Consider the following 15,001-nt stretch of genomic DNA (forward strand, 5'->3'; position numbering starts at 1 on the left):
TTTAAAAGGAAACAATGTTTAATCGAACCTTTGAACTTCCACCAACTGCTGGCCCTCTCTTCCACATCAATATTTACTCTAAATGCGGCAGCTGGCAGGCCAAGTGCTCCCCACCACCACTGCTCCCCTGTGAGCGAGTGGGCAGCTGGTGGGGGACAGGGTGACGCAGGGATGGGGATGCTCCGCTTGGTGCGTGTGCTGGTGGGAGAGCACTCGGGCACAGCAGGAGATGTACCGTGGGTGGTTAAGTCTGGAGAGTGTTTATTTTGAAACGAAGCGGTATGCCAAAAATAAATGAACAAAACAAAATCAGGGCAGGTGAATGTCGTCCCGGTTGCGGTGAGGTGAAGGTGGGGGGTGGGGGGGTGGGGGGGAGCGCGGGCTCACCAGCCACTGGATGGCATTGTTGATTCATATGGATAAAAGCTGTGGAGCTGCCCTAGCCCCTGGCCTGGAGCAGCTGCCGGAGGCTGGGCACCCATTTTCGATTTTTGGGAGACTCTGGTTCCTCTGAGCGTGGTACGAGGGTAGCCATGGCCCGAGTGACAGCGCTCACTGGCAGATCTGCCGTTGCAGGGCAGAGTGTTGGGAAGAGCCTGGTCTGTGCCATGCTCAGATGTCCCCTTGGGTGACCTTGCTGAGGCAGAGCTGGTTTCAGCTCCCTGCCCACAGAGACTGGCTGGAGGGTTCGTATGGCTGGGGGCACTGCCCGGGGATGCCCTTCGGTGGGGCAGCCAAGGCTGACGGAGGTGTGACCGTCCTGCATGTCCTTTCCCATCCTGGCACAGACCAAAGGGATCTAATGCCATTGTTTGGTGCATTTGGGAAGAGGGAGGACTTGAGTTCTGGGAGATGAGCAGCCATGGCTTGGGTCAGCCAAAGGTTAGGGGCTGGTGGCATTCACAGGAAATATTGTGAACACATTGGAGCCCTCTGTGGTTACTCATGTCCCATGCTCACCTCATACCACCCTTCCTTCCACCCCCACCTGGCCAGGCCACCCTGTCTTGAAAGCCACGGGGTTGTTCTTCTCCATGGTCTGCTCACAGGAAGGGAACATCTTGCCCTTTTCCACGGGGAAGAGGCAGCTCAGCCAGTGTGGAGGGAAGGTCCCTGCAGCGGGTGGGAAGGTCCCTGCAGTGGGTGCAGCAGATGATGCCGAGCAGGTAACGTTTAAAGGAGAGGAGACTTGCTCCTCTCGGTGCATTGCAGAGAACGGAGTCCTGCAGCTTGCACCTTCATGTGCAGATTGGGGGAAATGAATATTTGAAAAGAAAATGTAGGACTGGAAGCCTTGAAGCCTTGTTGGTGGCGTGAGCTCCTAAGAGCGCTTCCTTGGAGCGTGTAGGCAGGCCTGCTATTAATACTGCTTTTTAACTACCTGCATAAGCAGCTCCTGCTTCTCCAACTAAGACATGTACCTGTTTATAGGCTCTTAGAGCTGTCAGGATCTCTACAGCTAGTGCAAGCCCTGCTGAAGCAAACAGGAACATGAGCGCGTATTAAAGCGTTAGCTTCAGGAGAAGCCCCTGGGAGTGCCTCTGTGTTTTCATGAGCAGGGCAGGACTGTTCGCTGCTTCTTTCCACACAAGTAGTAGAAAGCACCAGGTGAAAGAGGCGTGAGGCACACTACAGAGATGTGAAAGGGCGCTTCACAGAAGGGGTAATTAATGCAGGAACGCCTTGCTGCCAGATGCCAAAAATGTGTTTGTAATGTGGCGGGAGGAATTAATGAAAGAACAATTAATTGAGGCAGCGGTGTCCTCTCTGGCTGAGGGACTTGTTTAACTGTGGATCGCTGGAGACTTGGAGAGTGTCCCAGGGATGCAGTGAGCTTGCCTGAGCCTACATGCTCAACTCCCTCTTAACCTCTTTCTTACCTAAGGAGTAAGCTCTTAGTAGCTCCTATAGGCATAACATATGGTATTAAGTGGACCACTTTTACTTCCCAAGCGCTCGATAACTGGGCTGAATACTGCTGGGATGCTTTAGGCTGCTGTGGCTAGACCACAGGTAGCCATTTCTTTCTTTTCATCCATTTGTCCTCCACCCCGCTCCCCCCACCCCCCCCTTAGAAACTGTGTTCATGAAAATAACTCACTGTGTGTTGCCTTGAAGAGGAAGCGCAGCAGCTGCTGCTGCTGGTGAAAGGTGGTTTCCTCTTGCCAAGCCCTTCCACCCCTGTGCCCGGCCTGACCTACTGTGCCCGTTATTTAGCTTAAAATATCTGTTGTGTTCAGGAAGCTGCATAATGAATTCCCCTTAGGATGTGTGAATGTTGCAATATATTTTGCCAAAACCAGTGTGGAAACTGCAGAAAGAAAAAGTGAAAATGGTTGAAGGTTAAACATGGCACAACAGGTGAGTTACATTTGGGTGAGGAATTTCTGATATTTGTTCTTGGAAGTGAAAATACTTAGTTGCCTTCTGCATTTATTAGCTCTCCGGCTGGTTCTGCATCCCCCAGCCATGGCTTTCAGTTGTAGCCCTGCAGGAGGACCAGCCGCATGTCTGTCTTGTCAAAGCCCAGCTGAAACATATGGGTATCACTGCTCTGAGATGGGCAGCTCTAGTTTAACTTTTGTTCTGCTGAGCTGCTGCAGATTGCTGAGTGTCATCCTGGAAACATAAAAGCATTCACCACTGTGTTTGAAAAAAAAATGTTTTGGGAAGTGCCAGCCATCACAGCTGCCGGGGTGCCAAAGCCTGCCATGGGCTCAGGCACTTACTGCACTGGGGTGGACGTTGGCTGTAACTGTGCTAATTGAGCATCCAATTGCCAGAAAGGGTTTGCAAACCACCTGCAGGCTGCAGTGTGTTCTCCTCTCCTTGAAGAGCTCTGAGTAAAGAAGTCTCCTTTTTTTTTTTCTGTTGGTTTTGAAGATTTTTGATGGGGAATTAATGGTCAGAAATCATGTTGCTTCACTAAGCAAGTAATGGACTTAGGAAATAGGTTTTCCATCTCCAACAGGGGCCTCGATTTTCCTTCCTGGGTAGTTGAGGGCACCCCGGAGCAGTGATGGGCTGCTGGCTCCCCTCTCGGCTTGCTAAATGGCCCTGACTGCAGTGGGCTCCCGTCTCAGTCCTGACCTGAGCCAACCCGGCTGTGTTTCTGGGGCTGTGCAGTGCAGCATCAGCGTGCGATGCCCTGAACACCACTGCTGCTGTTCATGCAGCTCCAGCAGACCCAGGGAAACTCGGTGGGAAAAGCCACAGCAGCAGCCCAAGTTTTCCGGCATGGGAGCAGACGGTGAAGTCTCCCCAAAGGCCATGGAGTGGGAAGGAAAAAGTCACTCTCCGGGTTTATTTTTGTTTGTATTTTAATAGTGGGGCTGCTCACAAGTGGAATCGTCTACATGCTGCCATGGAAACAGCAGCCTTGGTCCCCAGCACAGTTCACAGCCATCTGCAAGGGAACAATTGTTGGCCTGTTTGTGTAAAATCATTGGGGGTGGTGCCAGGCGGCGTGCGGCTGGCCAAGGGGAAGCCACACTGAGACACGACAGGACGTGCTTGTCACACTGAATAATGGGATGTACGAATGCCTGCAGACAGGATTGGCAACGTCCTGTCTGGAGAAGAGCTGATGTGCAAAACCAGTGTGAATCAAATTGGTTTGAATAGATGTTTGATTCCCAGGGGCTGCGGCACTTTGTGTGAGATGCTCGTGGGCATCCGCGCTGCTGGCTTTTTGGTTTGTGGGAACACGGGCATCTCCGTGCAAGCGACAAGGTGCATGAAGAAAAGTCTTCTGAGAGGCAACAGTGTGGGAGCACCTAGCAGGCTGCTGCTCCTGTGGAGCTGAGTTTTGACTGCTCTGGGGTGGGAAACGGAGCCAGGTTAACTTTCTGCATATGGATAGTTTGACTGAATGCACTGGGCTTACAAAGCTCTTGGCATGAAGCATGTGCAGAGGACTGAGTATCAGCCAGCACTTGCCAAAACTGCTGGGGAACCAGCTCCTGGGTTTACTCAAGCATGCATTGGGTTTCAAATCTGTGAAGAGCAGGTTCTGTTCCCAGGCAGTTGCCCTACCTGAAAAGAGGTGCACATGAAAAAGAAATGCATGTGAGAAATGGCAGAGAATAACCTGATCCACACTAACCTCCTCCCTGCTTGGGCAGGACTGCTAAGCCCGGGGTTGCTCTGCTGGCTCGTGACCTAAATGTGCTGGGACACACTCTGATACCACGGGTGCGTGTCGCTGAGATGTCACACAGATGCCGTGTGGAAAGCCACTGGAGAGCCCTGCCGGAGGAAGGTGTCCTTTCTCTTCTAGGAATGGGTGAGGGGATGACCCGCCAGCTGCCGGCAGAGGCCAGCTCTGCCCTCCACCCCTCAGGGGTCCCTCAGCACCATCGGTACCCAGCCCTGGGCAGGCTTGGCTTCCTTCATCCTTGTGATCTGCCTGGGAGGTCAGCACAGGCAGTGCAGACGCTCAGCGCTTTGCTTGAAGAGTTCACAGAGGAGCCAATTTCCCCTTGTTGGCAGAAAGAGGAGCTCAAACAGCCTCCTAACACGTGTGCGTGGAACCTGCTAAGCTGAGCTTGCACACCCGCAGTCCTTCCCCCATCACCCTGGCAGCAGAGCGCAGCCCTGCCTGAGCCCTGCTAGCTGGTGAAACCCCTTCGTTTCTGCTTTGCCCCTGTTTTGAGCTTATTTTCCACTGAGATCCCCATGACTGCCCTTTACACCTGTGAATGTTCAGGGGGAAAGATTTTGAAGCTTCTAGGTTCAGATGCCAGAAGAGAAGACTCTTTTTCTGGGAGAAGTTGCAGTGGTTAACCTGATGGCAAACATCTCATTCAGCCAAGCAAAGAGGAGAAAAATTGCTTGGCTTTAATCTACTTCGTCTTCAGTCATATTTAATAAAAGAGAAAATAGATTCAGGGGGGCTTGTGGGCATCCTGAGAACAGAAAAAGAGGTAAAATTAATCCTATCAATAATCCATGATGAATGATTCACTCAGCTCCTTTATTCACAGTTGCATATAGTTATCCTTATTCATGCGGAGATGCAGTACTCATGGAAATATATACAGACTCATATGCATATAAATTATGAAGCCCAGCGAGGGCTCCTACGCAGCCGGGGTTACAGCTCGGTGCAGCTCGCACATTGCACACGGCTGCAGGGACCTGGCTCCCGCTGGGCTGAGCACAGGTCGCCGAGCACCCTCTGGGCTCTTTAGAGCTTCAGGAGGTTTCTGCACAGGCTCGTGCCAGGGCTCAGCTCCTTGCTGCTTGCATTTTCACCGCAAGTTTATCCACGTGCTCTAGCAAGGATGAAGGATGGAAGGGGTCTGGGTCACCCTCCCTCCTAGCCTGAGGGACTTACACAAAGAAGGGCTATAAAGCCAGCACAGCTCCATGCAGCTCCCCTGTGCTGAGGCTTCCCTCTCTTTCACCAGTTTATACCAGAATCTCATCTCTGGTTTCAGTGGTGTGGTCCCAACCTCCAGGCAGCAGCAGCCAGTGCCTCCTGCGGTGCAGAAAGAGAAACACCTGACTGTCCTGTGGAGCTGAGCCGGGAAGCTGGCTTCTCGCAGCACTGGGGGGATGGCAGGAGGCAGGAGATGCGTTTCTCCCTCCTAGGCAGATCTTTTTCTTCTAAAATTTTGCAGGAGAAAAGAACCAAAGGGGAAAATTTTCGTTAGAAATAGGGTTTTTAAAAACCAGTTAAAATAAAATGACAAAAAGTTCTGTCACACCTCTGTGCCGTGCGCAGGGAAGGTGGAGATGGCCCAGGGCTCTGAGAGCCTTTCTCAGGAGGAGCCAGAGCAAACGCTGGGCGATGCTGAGGAGCAGAGGACACAAACTCATCAGTCACAGCCCCAGCCTGGGGAACACCATGAATGTGTGCATTTGAGAGGAAATCCAAAAATGTACACAGAGCCAGCATCAACGCCAGCCTGTGGGGACAGACATGGCTTTACTGCAGGGAGGAGAAGAGACAGCCTAGGAGGACACAGCCCCAGCATGGGCACTGCCCCGCGTCCTCCCCCAGGTGCAGACCTGTGGCAGCACCAGCACTTCTCCAGGTACCCACATCTGCTCAGGCTGAAGATGCTTTGTTATCAAGAGTCATTTCACCTCTCTCATCCTTAAATTTCTGATTATTTGTTCAGTAATTTCCATCTCACAGACTGTAAATGTAGACATTGTCTCCAAAACAATTATTTCCCATAAAAAAAGGGAGACAAACTGGTCCTCTGATATCAGACTTATTTAATATTCCACCTTGTATGACTAGAACCAGGAAAGGGGTAGGTGGTCTTAGATGTCTTTGGCCATTTAAAAGCTGGGGCTGTGTAGTTGATGGAGAAAGGTTTTTGCCAAAGACAGCTCAAGCCACCCGTCACGGAGGGGCTGCCCTGCTCTCCAGAGGGGACCCCCTGTCCCGGTGGCAGCAGGCAGCTGCCTGCCCCTGCTCCAACTCTGACTCTGGGTGGTGCTGACATGGTTGCCCCTTGCTTTGGTTTCTTCTTTCGTCTCAAGATAATAAATACCTCAAAGGGTCACTCTGAGAGGGCATTTCAATGCTTGCAAAACGATTTGCAACCCTCAGATGAAGCCTGAATTAGCAATGTCTGTATTATTGAACAATGATAGTTACACTGTTTAAAAATAAATGCAAATGTTCTCCTTTAAAGCTAAAAGGCAGACCTGCCTTAAACTAGATTTTAGATTGATATATCCAGGTAGTGTTATAAATAAAGTACAGTGAATAAATCAAAGTGTTCTGCAGACAGTGAGATTTCATACTATAGATGTCAGCTTGATTATTTAAAGGCCTGTTTGTTTAGGTGTCACTAGTGTGACCCTCCTCTTTTTGATCACTTCAGTTTTGAACTGCTTCCCACCTGAGCGCTTTTATCACGTCTGGGATCCTGGATGGACGGCAATGCTGTACCATCCAGAGTGCTCCCTGGACCGAATAATGAGTAACGTAGAGAAAGGAGGTGGTGACAACAGTGAGATGTATTTCTAAGTAAGGACCAGCATTGAATCAGCTGATGCTGTAAACCAGATTTAGGCCAGAATCTTCCTCCTGCCTCACCTCTTCACAATGGTTTCCCTCACAAAACGGACCGTGATCCAAACCACTGAGAACTCTGAGGTGTTCAGCTACTGCATCCGGACTTTTCAGCTTAGGTCTGGGTACCAATAGATGCCGTGGCCCAGGCAGAGTGCTTATTTCAGAGGTAACCTCCCAGCAAGACCAGAGAAGCTTGCATTTAAAATGGAATAGAAAGAAGTTATTCCCCAGCAGAGTGGGAGGACTGCATGATCTAATGGCAGGTATAACCCTAAGAAACTTAATTTATTCATGCTCTCTTTTTAATAAAATCCATCCCACACAACTGGGCAAAGGAGACCATGCTGTGTTCAAAGGGAACACACTGTGCACACCAAAAAGCTTCTCTGTTAAGTTGATTTTATCTCCCTCTCTCCGCCTTATATCTTTGCTTGAAAGCACAGCCAGTGATCTAAAGCAGCGACGGAGTTACTACTGCAGAAGCGAAGGCAGTGAATTCCACCGCATAGTGACTGTGATTCAGTCCCGATGAATCACTCAGCCACTTTTTTTCTCAACTAGATCTTTGCTTTATTATTGTTACAGAAGGAAAAAAGGAGCAGGAGGAAAAAAAGAGAAAAAGCCTTATCTCCCTCTCTAATGCTTTCCAACTTTTCTTTTCAAAAATTTAATTAAATTATTGTAGGCATCCCATTAAGGCTGAATAAACTCTTGATAATCCTGGAAGGGAACCTGCATTAAAAGGAGGTGCGATGCAGTGTGACCAAAATTGATGACAGCCCTGGGGTTTGGCATGACCTGTTCTCGGGGTTCAGAAGCACTCAGTGATGGACCGGTCTTGCACTCTGCCTCCTCCATGCATCAGAATCCATTCCCCTCACTTCATCATGGGTTGCACCCGGTAAAGCAAAGAGAGCGGCAGGATCCTGAGACCAGGGCTGCAGAGGAACAGTGGCAGGCAACCTTGGTCTCCTCAGGTGCAAGGGGCTCCATTTTGTTCAAGTTTCTGCAGATGACTCCCTCAGCTCTTGATCCACCTGGGCTGCTCTGCAGACAGCAAAACAAAACACTTTGCTGCTGTAGGTTTTGCCTTGACGAAGAGATGGCTCCTTACACACCCGATACTGGTGGTGTAGAATATTACTGTCCTCCAAATATTGGCAATACGGGCATGCCAAAGGGTCAAGAGGCGAGGAATTGGGTGGCAGACAGAGCAACCAGGACCCCGTGGCTGCACAGCGGGTGGGCGCAGGCTGGGCTCTGCCCCTCCTCCAGCAGGACATAACCAGTTTCCCACCAGCACAGAGTGGTTTATCCCTGGCTCTCACCACTGGGGCTAAGGAGGTGGGGGCCTAAGATGTCAAGACCCTCCTCTGACTTCAAGTTTTGCATCTGCCTTCTAGCATTCAGATTTTCAAAGTGCATTTCTCTAAGAGCTGCTGCGAGCCCAGCAAGGCTGGGGCAGGAGTTTGCGGCAGCACCAGCAGGAGGGGGACGGCTCAGTTCTCTTTTCCATCGCTCTCCAGCTTGACAGATGCAGATAGGCAGCTTTAATCCTGACCCACAGGGCTGCTGGTCGGCGATCCAGTGAAGCATTTAAACACCTGCTAGGAAAGGGCATAAACCCGTTTGACTTCAGTTTGCCTGCTCATGTGCAAACTGCGGCATGTGCTTGGCTTAGGGCTCTGCACTCCGATGTTTTCCCTTTTATCCTATCAGGTTCATTAGTAGCTGCTGCTGGAGATCCTGACTCAGAGCGATGGTGAAGGTAAGTAAGCAGCTGCTCTTAGGACTCAGATCTTGTCAGGATGCTTGCTCCATGAACAGACATCAAGCCACATATGTATAAATTTAATATTAAAGCTAGAGGCTATGATAATGAGCTGTCCAGAAAGCTCAAGTTAGTACTATGGAGAAGAAAGTGAAGGCAAAATAAAATTGTTTCAGGAACGTTTTAAAAATGACCCATCTCAGGTCCACGCAGACCAGCCTCACCCACTGTGTCCTCAGTGGTGCAAGTCTGAGAAAATCCAAACTATGACAAGGAGTTTCTTCATGGGTTTGATCCCAGTTTTACTTTTCTTAATGTCATTCTTTATCTGTCCTTCAGTTACTATAGTGATGAAGAAATGCATGCAACAAACATGAGGCCTGGCAGCCTGGGAAGGCATGTTTGCCTGCAATGGCTGAAAATACCGCCAAAATTTTTTTGAGAAATCAGTTGAAAGATCTTTGCCAAAACCCCTCAGAATGGGTGCTATCAAACAAGTTGATAATGAGTTGTGCTTAATATACATTTACAATTACATAATATACATATATACAAAACTTACATTACAAGATACATACTTTATGTATCTTGTCAGCAAGCAACATATATTGTAACTTGTTGGGTGCTCTGGTTTCTCCTGCACCTACACAATCGAAGATGTCTCTTTTCTAGGTGCAAGAACCTCAGTTGTGATTAAAGGGCACGAAATGGATAGCTACACACCAAAACACTCTTCTGAACTTGTGCTCTGGATCACCCCATTCCAGTGCAGTTCTGCTCTGAGAAACAACAGCCTGAGGAGTTCACAGTGACATCCCTCAGGGTGACACACAAAGCCCAGGAGGCATTATTCGAGTGCAGCAGTCTGCCTGAATCCGTGCCATAGGGCTCACTTAACAGACTCAGTCTCTTGGAATCAAATCTGCCAATGTTTGTAGCCAGAAGTTGCATCCAGATGGAGAGGTCAAGCCAAAGGGCCCTGTGGATTGGGTTTCAGTTTGTAAGCAATCCACACCGGGGTTTCAGTTTGTGAGCGATTCACACCGGCAGTGGCTGTTGGTCATGGTTCTTAGGGTACAGCGTGGGCTCCACACAGTTACGCAGCACGGATGGAGGATCCCAGTCTCACAGAGACCTGGAGGTACTGGTGATGGAGGGAACCCAGCTAGACCCTGGAGCTGCAGCTAAAGCTGAGTGCTGGGAGCTGGAAAAATACCACTTCATTTCCAAGAGGAGGTCTGGTCAGGAATCCTCCCTGCAGCTGTTGGTACTGAACCTCCTGTTTACACGAGATGTTTATTGAGGCACTTTCCAAAGGTGAAACTGCAGAACGGCACTGGGGCTTGAAACCGCGAAACCCCAAACCACACATCCAGATGTGTAAGGTGAGCGCACCTGAAGGCGGAGCTGCTCAGATCCTGCTTTTACGCTCAGTCGCATATTGCAATAGGTATTTTAAAAATTCAGATGATGAGCCAGTTGTGGCATCCACCTCTGCGAGGCTGAGGTTCGTTAAGGGTCACAGGGTCAGATTTGCAGCTGCGAAAGCTCTAATAACGCCGAAGGAACTGGGCTGATGGTGCAAGTGAAAAACGCACTTGCAGTGTGGCTCCACTTCCCTTCTGCTGTTTCGGCACGCAACCACCCCCCCACCCCCCACCCCCCCCCCGAGGCTGGCGTTACAAGCCGAAAGAGAGGGAAGCATCAGGACATCTGTGCCGGGATCAGGGCAGGTTTGCCCTCCCCAAAGCGCTCAGACAACTTGGGGAGCAGGTGTCGGGGAGCTGCGGGAAGCGACGGAGGGATGAGGCTGCCGGGGGGGCGGGCAGAGCCACCCCCAACCCCCCCGGGCAGGGCAGAGGCGCAGCCCCCCGGCCTGGCCCGGGCGCGTCGCGGCGGGACGGACCCAACTTTTCTCGGTGCGGGCTGAGAAGGGGGCGCCGAGCGGTCCCCCCGCCACCCCCCCTGCCAGCCCCCAAGCCAGCCCCCCGGCAGCCCGCTGCCCCCGGGCGGGGCGGGACGGAGGCGGGCGCTCCCCGCGGTCGCGGAGCGGCAGGGCGGGGGCAGCGGTGCCGCCGCGCCTCGGCAGGCAGCGCCGCAGCCCCGCGGGCGGCGGGCGGAGAGCGCGGCCCCCCCGCCCCGCCCCGCGCCGCACGGCACCGCTCCGCACCGCACCGCACCGAGAGCGGCCCGGGCGGCCCCGTCCTGCCCCGCCGCCGCGATGAGGAGGCGCGCCCGGGCAGCCGCGCCGTGCGCCGCGGGGCTCCGGCACGGCAACGGTAAGGCGGCCCCGGCGGGGCGGGGGGCGGCGCGCACCTGGCCCGGCCGGGCGGTTCGGCGGAGCGGGGGCTCCGGCGGCGGCGCGGTCCCGGGCGGTCCCGCAGCGCAGCCCCCCGCGCCTCGGCGGGCGGTGCTGGGAGCCGCGGGCCGCGCTGCTGCCCCGGGCTGCGCGGAGCGGACCCCGCTGCCCCGGTGTGGCGGCTGCGCTGCCGTCCCCGCTCGTTCGGCGCCGTCCGTAGCGCTGCGGGGCGGGACGTGCCTGGGCCGGTGGCGGGCGGTGCGGAGCCGGCACCCCGGCGTGCCGTGCCCGGCCGTGGGGGCTGCGGGGCCGCGGCCGTGCGGGTCCCCGCGAAGGGGCGGCGGAGGTGGTGGTGGGGGGGGGGGGTTGGAAACGCTGCACAGGCGCCGGCTGAGTGCGATGTGATTGTACTGCTGGTGTTTGCTGCCAGCCTGCCGGTGTCGGTGCCGCTGCGCCTGTTTAGCTGGCGGGATTCAGCAACCGGCTGGAATTACCAGCAACCCGCTGAAATTACCAGTAACGACCCGCCGGAGGGGCAAGAAACATCCTTGCGGCTGGGACAGAGCAGGAGCCCGGTGCACAGAGAAAGTTCCCAGGCAGAGAGGCTCGTCGGGCTCGGCAGGGTGGGAAACTTCGCTGCAGGAAGGTGTTTTCCAGGAACGGAGCTATGGGGGTTCAGCCAGCTCCCTGCTCCGACTGGCGTGGCCCGGGGTCCCTAGTGCAAGGCTTTCCCAGTCACATCCAGCCGAGGTGCCCGTGCGCCGTGTCCGTCCCCAGCTCGTGTGGCTGAGGGTTTCCGTGATGCTGAGCGCCCGCCTCGCTCAGACTTACTCCGAAGCCGAGGAAAGTTAGCGGGAGCCCGGCTCACGTCCGAGTGCTTTGGTGCGGGGCCAGTCTGTGGGTCTGACGCCAGGAGAGACAGAGCTGTGTCTGTGAGTGAAAGCCTGGTGTCATTTCCTCACCCCCCCGAGGCAGCTTTCCTAGCTCCAAAACAAACCTCCCCCAAGGAAACTTCATAGAAGGGTGAGTAATTAAAATATTACACAGCTGCAAGTTTCTGCGGCTTCAGGGCGGTGAGGAAGGCGCTAGGTACTGGTTTGCCAGCTTTAAGCTCCCAGGCAGCAGTGGTGGTTGGCTTGGACCATGCTTTGAAGTGTGTGATGTCATTATGACTTAATTTCTTTTTAAAAATAAAATACTTTCCTTTTAATGGGAATATTTCCCTGTGCTTCTCGAAGGAGAATTATTTTCTCTGTCGTGTGTTATGGCAGTTGACTATTTTTGATTGGGATAGCAAAGGCAAGGTAGGGGGTTTTAGGAGATTGCTTGGATTTTGTTATTGTAGTGGCGGACGGTGGATAGCCCGGCTGAGGCAGGTCTCCGGGAAAAGCAGCTCGGGATTTGCAGCACTCTGTGCCCTGCCGCTTCTTTGGGGAAGACCAATGCTCGGGAGCCGCCGGTGCACCCATCCTTACTCTCAGGCGGTGGGGACCCGGGGGCCTGGCTTGGCTTCCCACGGTGTTCCCACCGGGAGGGGGATCTCCTGTGATGTGCAAGGAGCAGCAGCAGCCTTCCCCTCCTCTGAAAAGATCTTCACTGCTCCTTTTCTGCTCTCCCAGCCTGACCTTGGCACCGTCAATGCTGTCCAGTAATGCCGTTGAAAAACAAACAAAGAGTGAACCTGTGTGTTTGCTTAAATAATAAGCACTTACACACTAAGGTATGTTTATCTTATTTCCTTAAACAGTCCCCTACTGGGGATAGACATAAATAGTTTCATTTCCCCAGGACTTTATAAACACTGATTTAAAAGTGAGAGGAGCGAGTGCACTGACTGCGCTTGCTGGCTCATTAAAGCCCTCTAGGAAGTCTCCAAATCGTACATGCAGCTCCCCTGCACCAACTGTGTTCCTGTGAGTGCCATCAGTGGTTGTCCCCCACCTCCTCCTCCCCATCCTCCCACCTCCTTCTTCCTCCCTGTCCTCTGGAGCCAGCTGGCACGCCTCGAGTTTTCCACGTTTGCTCCCCTTTTCCAAGTAGTCCCAGCTCCAGGAAATCTGAGGCAGGACAAAGAGCAAGGTACTCCTCCAGGTAAGAGTGCCTGCCAGCGTGGGTCTAAGTCCTTTGGGTGAGAACTGTCTGGACCTGGTGGAAGGGGCTGCCAGATGAATGCAAGGGAGATAGAGCTTGACGTGGGACAGAGGACTCAGCAGCCTGTGGTGACAGGGGTGCTGAAGAGGAGGAGGTGGGAATTCCCTACCTCTCCTTTGAGGACACCTCAGGTCTCTCCTGCTTTCCACACTCCTCGGCTCCTGGGCTGGAGACAGCAGGAGGCAGTGCCTGGGGGTGTGTGGAGGACAAGGGGGAATCCAGATCCTGGTGCTGTGGTGCACTGGGATGGAGGAAGGAGCTGAGCACCTCGAGATGAGGACCATGGTGTCCTCCGTGGGGACTGGCCATGCCGCCTACTATCTCCCACGCTGCAGGAGCAGCAAGTGAAAGGTATGGAGCATATGCCAAGAAGGTGTGAGGAGGCAACATACTGCCTTGCAAATCCAACTGTCACACTGCACAGTATGGAAATATTTGTGGGTTTGTGTTTGAAACCAAGGCTGTCATTTGAGTGAAAAGCAGTGGAGTGCCATCCCTCCAACACTTGCTGGTGTACAGAAGCGGAGAAGCGCCGTAGGATTGCTCCATGCTTGGGTTGGTTCGTAGATGCAGATGTCGTGTAAATGGAAGTAATCTCAGTAATTTCATTGAGGAGCCACACTGATTTAAGCTGCCTGGGGATCTAGCACAAGGACTGCAGTGCACGTTGGTATAAATACTGAGCATTCTGCAGCTAAACATCTGGGGTGACAGTGTGCCAAGTCGATAGAGCCTCCTGTGTCAGGGCATGATGATCGCTAAGCTCCTCATGGGAAGACTACTAATTAATTATCCTCTTATGGCTTCCCTAGCCCATCTGCTGAAAAAGACGATGAGTGCCAAGTTAGAGACCGTCCTCTGTCCTAATGTTGTCATTCCTGTGCTTCATCCTGCAGGTAGTGTCTCAAAAAAATTTCCAGGTCTAAGAGCAATACACCAAACTAAATGGTATAGGCATCTCTTTGGAAACCCAGTTGATTGCTCTAGGAAACTGAACGCTGACTACAAGGATGCTGAGGAGCTGAGGGACCCATTCTGCCTGCCCTGCGCTGACTCCCAAAATTTTCAACCTACTTGGCAACTTCTACCTTCTACCTTCAGGCCTGCACTTGCCCTCAGCTCTCTGGTCATCTCATTCCTCCTCTGCTCTGATGTAGGAAAAAAACCTGTGTGGCATCATTTGTCACCATGCATGAATTACATCTAGGATGGGAAAGCAGGGCAATTCCTTCAGGTCTCCAGAGGACTGAACACCAGCATATTTTCTGCTCCTGCTTGCTGCCCGCGTGTAGGAAGTCCTAGGAAAGGTAAAATACACAATTAGCTTAGAGCCAGCTGCAGCTGTGAGGTTGCTGCCATGTGGGCACAAGCACCTGTCGGTATTTAGCTGGGCGGGCTGCGTTCAGTTGTGAGGATCTTTGTTGTGGTGCAGTTTATGGGGAAGAGGGGTGAAGTGCTTCATGGGTTTCACATTTCATCTCTGTGCACTTCTGTTTTCTGGGGTTCCCTGTTCTCCCTGGTGCATCTTGTCCTGGGGCTGTCTTTTTTTTCTGAAAAAGTTGGTGCTTGTCAGCATGATCTAACCTTCGCCTCAGCTGGTGCAGAGGGTGGATTACCTCCCACAGAAGCCTTAATGTGTGGGGTCAGGAGATGGGAGAGGGATGAGACACATGCTCCTTCTCTCAGCTAACACGAAACTTAAACCAGTATTTTCAAAGCATCTGACTTTAATCTGGTCTTG

The 15,001-nt window shown here is 52.7% G+C and overlaps 1 protein-coding gene across 2 annotated transcripts in view; it reads left to right on the top strand.

Annotated features, from left to right (window-relative positions):
* Positions 1 to 10,927: 10,927 nt before the first annotated feature.
* Positions 10,928 to 15,001, top strand: part of HTR4 (5-hydroxytryptamine receptor 4) — a 154,820-nt gene continuing 150,746 nt past the window's right edge. For both annotated transcript variants that reach the window (XR_005105663.1, XM_037396787.1), the window contains exon 1: positions 10,928 to 11,089. The gene's annotated coding sequence lies outside the window, so the exon portion shown is untranslated. The remainder of the gene's footprint in view (positions 11,090 to 15,001) is intronic.

Source organism: Falco rusticolus, chromosome 8, assembly GCF_015220075.1.
Source record: "Falco rusticolus isolate bFalRus1 chromosome 8, bFalRus1.pri, whole genome shotgun sequence".
NCBI lineage: Eukaryota > Metazoa > Chordata > Aves > Falconiformes > Falconidae > Falco > Falco rusticolus.